Source organism: Hyaena hyaena, unplaced genomic scaffold (assembly GCF_003009895.1).
Source record: "Hyaena hyaena isolate Hyena2069 unplaced genomic scaffold, ASM300989v1 scaffold_137, whole genome shotgun sequence".
In the NCBI taxonomy this organism is placed as follows: domain Eukaryota; kingdom Metazoa; phylum Chordata; class Mammalia; order Carnivora; family Hyaenidae; genus Hyaena; species Hyaena hyaena.
This window is the reverse complement of record NW_024080769.1, coordinates 1,063,046-1,072,649: the sequence shown is the minus strand read 5'-3', so window position 1 is coordinate 1,072,649 and position 9,604 is coordinate 1,063,046.

Below are 9,604 nucleotides of genomic sequence, written 5' to 3'. Positions count from 1 at the left end.
CAATATAATGCGTTTAGAACAGTAGCTGGCACATATGGTAAAGTGTTCAATAAATGTGAGCTTACATCCGTGTGGGCAGAAAAGCAGAGGATTGGACAGAAGGAATAGCTTAGCCAGTACCTAGAAAAACCTTTATGGATAGAATGCATGTACTCGTAGCTTCATTCCATGTCTGTCTACAGGTCTATGTAATTTGTGTATCTCACAAAAACACAAGAAAATTTGTAGGCTGCAGCTTGAGCCCTTTTCTTTCATTGACTGCTCCACTTAGGATCAGGCCTTTTCACAAAGAAGAAAAGGCTTTCTGGGTCCTCTTTCACTTCCCACAGTTTCTATTTGGATTGGGAGTAAGAATCCTGTTCCAAACTGAAAAACTGAGCAGGCACAATTCAGACAAATTTCCTGGGTCAGGATCGAATTTTATTGTTTTTGGTCAGAGACTATTGAAAGGTTTACAGAGCAGAATAAGTTCAAATGGGATCTTTTCAGTGTTAATAAAGAGCAATGCAAAATAAAGTTTTAAGTTTCAGGGTCTAAGTATAGGCTACAGCTAGAGTTAATTTCTCTAAAACAAAAAAGGAAGGAAAAAACTTTTATCGCCAAGCCATTTTAATTTTAACTTCAGTGCTGGGTTTTGAGGCGGTCTTTGAAAAAAAGAGGCATAAATGTCTCTAACTTAGGTTTGTACCTATTGTTCTCCAGTAAGTACAACGTAAACTTTGACTAGCTTCTGATCTGATTCCAATTACAAAGGTTAGGATACAGGTATTATAGAAGTTCTGCTAGTCTCAAGGGCTCCACAGGTGGAGGTTTTGGGGCAAAGGGAATCTAATGATATCTAGAGAGGCAGTGATGAACAACAGAAAAGTCTGAGCATCAGAATGCTTGGGTTCTGTGTTGCCTCAGCCCCTTAACAGGCTGCTTTCCCTCCTTGGGCCTATTTTTTTCCTCTCTTGGAACAGGATTGGATTAGCTGGGAGGATCTTAATTTGAGAATTTAGGGCTGCCACGTGGTTCCTAAATGGCGTGATGATCTCAAAATCTCGTGCAAAATTGTGTGTAATGTACATTTCTGGGGAGGAGGTCTATAGTTTTGCTTTCATCAGAATCTCAAAAAGATCCATGGTGGCAACACTTGTAGAAGCCTCAGAGCAACACTTCATCTTTTAAATGCACAGTTTTATGATCTTAGCAGTCAGTATTGTTAGGGGGCAGATAACAGTAAAGACCTGTGCTCAAGACAGGCAAGATTGATACATTGTTGTTACTTGTAATTAGTCCATTTTATTCAGGGAAAAATAAGTATCTAAAAAAACCAGCCTATTAATAAAAAAAAAAAGGCATTATGAGAATCCAGAGATCAACTTTCTTGCCCTATAAAAGCCATAGCACATAGCAAATTTGTTTATATTTTGAGGTATAATTTATGTAAAGTGTACAATTCTTATGTGTACAGTTCAATAAATTTTTAGATACATATACCCCTTTAAAACCTGCCCAGCACCCCCCCCCCATCTTCCTCCTGCTCCCTAGATATCATCTCTGCTAACTTTAGTAACTATTCTGACCTCTTTGATCATAGATAAGTTTTGCCTGTTGTTGAACTGTATAAAAATGACATCATATAACATTAAAAATTACTAATTATATGCCCTTTTGCCTTGCTGAAAAACAGTATAGTGCTGTGGAAGGAAAACAGGCAATCTTGGAATCAGCCATATAGAGTTTGAGCCTTTAGTCTCCATAGCTTACTCACTATGTAACCTTGAACAAATGGCTTAATCTATTTTTTTTTTTTTTGGACTCTGTAGAAAAATGGACATAAAAAACTAGTAAGTTTTGTGTAATAAGTATATTAAATAATCTATATATCTGATCCATAGAAGGGGCTTACATTTTTTTTCTTTCCTTTATTTCCCCCTAGAAAATTCCTGCTCAACCTTCCAGACTCAACACAGTGTTTCCTTAAACGAGTCCATTTCTAACTCCCTGCCAACCAAAATTTTTGATTTCTTAGGTCTCTCTGTTTCCTCATTGTTCCAACATTGTACATATGCTCCTTGTTACAGCATTTAGCACAATCTGCTGTGACTATTTGTTGACACTACTACAAGAACGTGGGAGCCTTGAAGTCAGGAAATGTGTGATTGTACCTGTATTTCACTAGCGCCCCTACTAGTAAGAGGAGCTCACTGAATTTTTGTGGAATGAATGAATTCTGCTGTACCGACGTTCTTTTAGAAGTATGTACCATAGATAGGAGAGTTAGCCTGGAAGCTATTAAAAGAGGAAGTTTATAGATTTTTTTTTCTTGAATTGGGTAAAATGCGTGTTATGATAAACAGCAGCTTAAAAAACAAAGCAATTCTTAACGTATGTAGTGTGGGCATTTGTGTTATAAGCCAGTTTCCATGGAAATGAATGATTTTAGGCACAATAAACAACTTAATTGGAAAAGCCAATAAACTCCATGAATTTGTAGCTTTTCCAAAGTGGGAAAACACAGGACAAAAGAACAGACTATAGGGCAGTGAATGAAGGAACAACTTAGACTGAATGATCACACAATTAGAGGGATTTTGTTGTTTGTTTAATCTTTTATTAGTCTTTTGAGGAGAGGAGATGTGAAAGTTCCAAGGTCATAGTAGAGGGTGACAGAAAATATGTAGGTGGGTAGGAGTGTTATAATGCCTAGAAAATATTTTCATTTCTAAGGAGTATCCAAAAGTGTGTAAGTAGTCATAACATCTTAATAACCTATATAAGTAATTCCAAGAAATTCAATGTTATTGTCTCTTACGGAATGAAAATTCCTTAAACTAAACATGAATCTGCCTCAATGATCAAATGTAATGACAGGTCTGTCCTCAAATAGAAGCCATCCTCTATATCCGGCAATTCACATTTATGGCCCCAGGCCAGTTACACCCATGTCTAGCTCTAAAGGCGTCTCTGTCCACCCAAGTGGACAGATATCAGTCAGATTCCTTCTCTGATTTGTTCCCTAAATCCATAGGGTGACTGCATACCTTGGTTGACCTGGTATAATTGTTAATCATGTCCCCTTTCACTCTCAAAAGTATTCCAGAATGGAGTGATAAATTATAATGTCACCGTACCTTTGAGTCTCACACTCAAATTGTCCAGCTCCCTCTCAGTTCCCCTCCCCAAGTCCCAGTCTTTTTTAAGCCTCAGAACCCTTTCCCACACTCTTTTCCTCAGGTTCTCAACAATAGGTCCTCAAAGTCTTAGTCAAACACAGTAGCAGTAAAAATAAAGGGTGCAAAGAAGGAAGGGATGAAACTTAGCTAAAGAAGGCAGTGAGACAAGGAACAAGAAGAGTAAGACTGTGGACTAAACGGAGTTTTAATGAATTATAATGGAGCTCATTTTCTTTTGGCATTACTAAACGAGCTCTGAAGACAATTTTGTGAGAGGAAATCCAAAACTGATATGAGCAGAGCAACTTCTCTGAAAGACAGTACTTCCGAATGTATAAGTATTGGGTGATTGTAGGATGAAAACAGGATTGCTTCATATAGTCACACCATGCATTCAAGCCCTACATGTTCTCAGATCCAACCAACAAAGAGAAAATACAGTTGCTATGATTGCAACTCTATCACAAGATGGTGTTCTGGGACTTGTGAGTGATTTGGGCTTCAGTTTTTTGGATTCAAGATCAAACTCAGGTCTATGGGCTTTTGAGGTTGGTTTCTGCTAAAAAAAAAAAAAAGGTTTGTACTGCAATGGAGTGCAGAAACAAAGGACTATGTAATGCATGCTTACTTATTTATTTTAGGAAAGTCAGTATGTACAAATAAGCAAAACAAAAAAAAAATCACAAATCCCATTCTTATAAATAACTGCTATTAACATTGGTGTTTAACCTACCAGAGTTTTTCTGTATGAGTTATACATTTTTGAAGGCATATATGCCTTATGCAAAAATAAGATACAAAGGAAGCTACTACTATCAATGAAATAGCCTAAGAAAACAGAAGCATAAGGGTGGCCTGGGTGGCTCAGTCGGTTAAGAAAACAGAAGCATAGCCTAGAATGTCATACAAGGTCTGGGGTCGAGCTAAAAATCCTCACCAAATATCTGCATTCCATCTCAGGAATTTCTCTGTAATGAACTTTTGCCTGATATGTTTTTCCTTATTTTCTCCCTTTCTAGTTGCATGTCTTCACCTCCCACCACAAATGCTGCTTCGCCTAGATCCATCTCACGTCTAGGAACATCTGTTTTGAAATTGAGTATAACAATCTAGACCTTAGAATCTCCTCCAAAATATGGTTCCTCACCTCTACTCTTACATTTTACTCATACTACCCAAAGTGAAAAGTATCTCTTATGCTCTGGTTAAATAACCCTCTCACCCCATTGTATCTGTTATTTATTCTATTACAGAGGCCAGTTCTTGGACTCTTGTTTCCCATGTCTTCTCTGAAGAGTTCCCCACCTTGTATGCTGGGGCAAAAAAAAAAAAAAAAAAAAAAAAAATCTGTGTTCTGAAGTTGTTGATTGCAGTTTTCTATGTGTATCAATGAGATGACATTTGTTCATTGCATAGTATAGATCTTTTATGGCTGTACTGATATTTTGTCTGCTTGTTTTATCAGTTACTGAGAGATATAAACTCCTACTCTGGTTATTTCTCTACTTCTTTCAAGTTTTGTCAATTTTTGTCATATATATTTGAAACTATGTTATTAAGGACCTACAACTTTGGGGTGCCTGGATGGCTCAGTTATCCAACTCTTGATTTCCGCTCAGGTCATGATCTCATAGTTCATGGATTCAAGCCTTGCATCGGGCTCTGTGCTGACAGTGCAGAGCCTGCTTGGGATTCTCCCTCTCTCTCTCATTCTCTCTCCATCTCTCTGCCCCTCCCCTGCGCTCTTTCTCTCTCTCCCTCTCTCTCCCTTTCTTTCAAAATAAATAAGTAAATAAATAAATAAATAAATAAGACATACAACTTCATGATTTTTATTATCTTTCTGGTAGACTGACATTTTGACATTATGAAATGTTATCTTTAGTTAAAGCTTTTTGTCATAGACTGCCTTGTCTGATGTTAGTATAACTACATCAGGGTTCTTTACTGTTTTCAGGATACATTTTTCTATACATTTACTTTTAACCTCACTGTATCTTTATATTTAAGGTGTATTTCCTGAAACAGCAATGGTTGAAGATTTATATTCAGTTCTTAAAAATTTTTGCCTTCTAATTTACTTATTTTTGATATAATGACTGAGAAATTTGGTTTAAAACTGTCATCTTACTATTTCTTTCCCACCTGTCTGATATGTTCTATGTTCCTTTTTCTCACCTTTTTAAAATTAATTTTGTTTTCAACATTTTGTTTTTTTCTCTTATTCACTTGCTAGTTATACATTGATTTACTGTTCTTTAGTGTTATCAAAGAGATTATAACATTGATCTTTGATTTCTGAAAATTTCTCTAAGGTAGGACTTTCACCACTCTCTGAATAGTGCAAGGATCTTAGAATCCTTTAAAAACATTTACTACTCACCACATGTCTTAATGCTGTTGTTGTTATGTGCTATAATTCTTTCTACATGTTAGACTCTACAAGATATTGCTGTTGTTATTATTATTTCACATCAGAGGTGCCTGGGTGGCTCAGTTGGTTAAGCATTGGACTCTTGATTTTAGCTCAGGTCACGATCCTAGTGTTGTAGGATCAAGCCCCATATCTGGCTCCACAGAGTATGGAGCCTGTTTCAAATTTTCTCTCTTGTCTTCTGACCTTCTCCCCAACTTACATGCATGCCCTCTCTTCCTAAAATAAAATTTAAATTACCTACATATTTACCCTAGTAAGTCCCAGTAGGAGAGTCATAGTACAGACCACTTGGGTTCTATAGTAAAGTCATGAGATCTATAGCAGAGAATTTTCTTTGAAAATCGAGTTAAACTCTATTTTAGCCATTTGAAAAGTATCTCTAGGTATGCTATTGTGCCTTGGTAAAGAATGAACATCCGGCTATGATAATATTTTGTGAGGATGGTCTCTTTCTTTCTTTATTCCTTCAACCAACAATCATTCTGTGGTTCTGTGTCCCCAGTCAATACAATACCTGGGTCTGGGAACCAGAGACTGAAAGTAGCTCCAGAGAGCAGCTCCACTCACCGTCATCCTTAGAAACCCATTTGAAGAATTTGGGTTTTTTGTCTCCATATCTTTAGGTCTTATGGTTTTGTATATCCTGCTTTCCAGAAAGAAGATACTTCTACCAGGGAACAAAGAATCCCACTGAACTTAATACTATGACTCCCACCTTGCCACTTTGGGTTATTTGGACCAATAGAAAGGAAATATGACCTTGTGAAGAAATTATGAGGAGGCAGGTCTGCTGCTGCACAGTGGGGACAGGCAGAAATCTTTGGTACTTGAGTGATCCACTAAAGAGTCTCTTGGTACTCTCATGGCAGTTTTAACTATAAATGGAACTTTTCTTAATAAGGCCATGGTAATCAGGAGCTCAGGCTCTTCAGAGATGAGGATTGGGTCACCTCAGCAAACAAACCACCTAGATCAGCAGAATTACCTGCAGATGAGGAGAATCTAGATTGGATGGTAGAGGAGAAAGATGATTAATATCACTGATGGCCATGGTTCCCGCTACAGCAGTGGAGACTCATCTCACAAAGACTCCTTTCTTATATTTTGCCAGAAATTGTAATTGGCCAGAATCCTGGAGAAAGCCATGACAGGGTGGAGCGAACCCAACATGTAAAGCACTCAGATCTGAACAGTGTGAGAGGTAGCCCTTGGCAGATATTGTTGATGCTCTGACCAGATCTTCTGAGATCCCTTTTCCCAGTTTGGTTGTAGTATCCACTACCCAGCAGCCATAGGTACTTGGGGTAATGGGCCATACCTACAACTTTCTCTGGAGGATTTCCCTTGTATATTTAAAGTCTCTGGGACTGGAGATTCCTAGAAGTTTGACCAACCTCCCATATCATAAACAGTGACCAATAATTGATTGGAGGCAAGGGTACAAAAATTCTACTCCCTTGCTTCAAGACAAGCCAGGATCTATAATGCACTTTATACTTCCCCAGCTTCTTGTAGGATGAGGCTGAAACTAGATTTCACTTGGAATCCCATTATTCCACAGTTCCTTGCCTATTCTACTTTCCTCCCCACTTCCCTGTCTCTTCTGAGTGCATTCTCAATAAATCACATGCAAATAAATACCCATTTCAAGGAAGCTTACTTAAAATTTCTCCCAAATAAACTACCTTCACCCAATTCTTTCTCCAACGTAAGAAAGCAGTCATTTATCCAATGGATTTTTAATAGCTGGGAAGACCATATGACCCTAAGTTATCATAGGAAACATCTCCTGGACTTCAACTGTTATAAAAATCATTAAAATTGAATCACAGTGTATATTGGCATGCATAACCATATTTATACTTTTTTAAAAAATATTTTTATTTATTTCTAGGAGAGAGAGGGAGAGAGAGACAGCGTGAGCAGGGGAGGGTCAGAGAGAGAGGGAGACACAGACTCTGAAATAGGCTCCAGGCTCTGAGCTGGCAGTCAGCACAGAGCCCAACGCGGGGCTCGAACCCACGAACCGCGAGATCATGACCTAAGTGAAAGTCGGACGCTTAACCGACTAAGCCACCCAGGCGCCCCCATATTTATACTTTTAAGGCATTTTAACTCACTTTTTATATGGATAATTGTGCGTGTTTGTAGAAACCTCATTAACAATGAAATAGGAAGGACTTTAAGATGTGAAATTAGTTTCAAGGGTATAAATTACAGTGACAAGAAATTCCATGTACCACAGGGAGAAATTTTAGCTAATAGAGTGGCCTTAGGTTAGGTTGAATTTCCTGTCATGTTAGATTTTCAAACACAAGTTGGATGATCACATGGTGAAAACATAATAAAGGGTTCATCAAACATCAGAAGTATTGGATTGGTAGCTAGCTAGTTGATGCAGGTGATCTATAGTTATGATCTATAGGGACCTTAAATAGTATTTTGAACCCTCTGTTGGTTGGAGAAAGATTCAACTGAGAAATTATTACTTACAATTATTTACTTTTTCTATTTTTTATTTTGCTTTCTGGTACCTAGTAAAAAAATCCATCATTTGTTTTGTACACATTTTGCTTTAACAAATGTCATCTTTATGGTAATTACTATTTGCTAACTAACTAACTAAATAAATAAATAAATACCAGCCTATGTGATCTTTCAATGAATTGTGTTGAGCAGTGACCATGACTGGAGGTATGAACTGAAAACCATCAGCTTTCTATACCAGTAGATAGCTGAAAACCAGATTTAAATTTCAATTGCTGAATTTAGGCACTTACTGAATTCATAGCCTTTCTCTCATGTGAAAATTAAGGCATTGATTTAGAAGTGGGATGCTTAGAATGGAAGTGGGATATTGGGTAGTCTTTGGATGATTGCTGTCTGATGGTACCATTCAATATCCCTGCCCACCATGCCTCAGACCATACCATCATCCATAGCCCTTAAATATCTTATACACCTTCATGGTATCCCATGTAATATTGCTTCTGGCAAAGAAAACACACTTTATGATGAAGAGTTAAGGCAATGAACTGATATCTATGGGATCCACTGGTCTTATCATTTATTCAATCACCCAGAAACAAGTGGTCTTATAGAGAAGTATGACGGTCTGTTGAAGACTAAAATAATACCAGCCAGAAGATTTTCCAAGGTTAAGGTGCTACTTTACAAGGTGTCCTCTAAGTTAGCAATCAGGATATAGTCTTATCATTTTTTCCATTGTAAAGGCATGGAAAAGGATCCAAGATGGAAGTGGGAAGTGTACCTTTCTTAAAAAGTTTGTTTGTTTGTTTATTTATTTATTTAGAGAGAAAGTGCATGCACATGAGCAGGAGAGGGGCAGAGAGAGAGAGGGAGACAGAGAATCCCAAGCAATCTCCACTCAGTGCAGAGCCCGATGTGAGGCTCAATCTCACCAACCATGAGATCATGACCTGATCCGAAATTGAGTCAGATGTTCAACTGACTGAGCCACCCAGACACCCTGGAAGTGTACCTTTCTACATAATGCAAATAGAAAAAAATTTTGGTGTTTTCACCATGATCCTCGATGGGCTAGTTTAGAGGTCTTGGTATGCATGAGACAAATGCTTCCGCCAGAGGCTACACTGTAGTTCCCCTGAATTGGAAAATAAGACTGCCACCTGGATGTTTGAAGTTCTTTATATCACTAGGAAAACAGGCCACAACAGGTGCTGGCTGGGGTCATTGATCCTCACTATCAAGAGGAGATAGTGTCACTGATAAGCAGCAGAGGCTTAACAGACTACAGCTGGAACTCACAGATCTCCTTGGGGTCACTCTTAGTACAGCTGTGTCCAGTGGTAAAGTTAATGGGGACTTCAACAATCTTAAGTGGACAAGACTATCGAGGGCTCACATCCCTTAGAAATGAAGGTTTGGATCATTCAAACAAGTAATGAAGCCTGACCAGCTGGAATTGTTGCTCTGGGCAAGAGAACATGAAATGAGTGGTGGAGGATGGAGGTTGGAAATAATA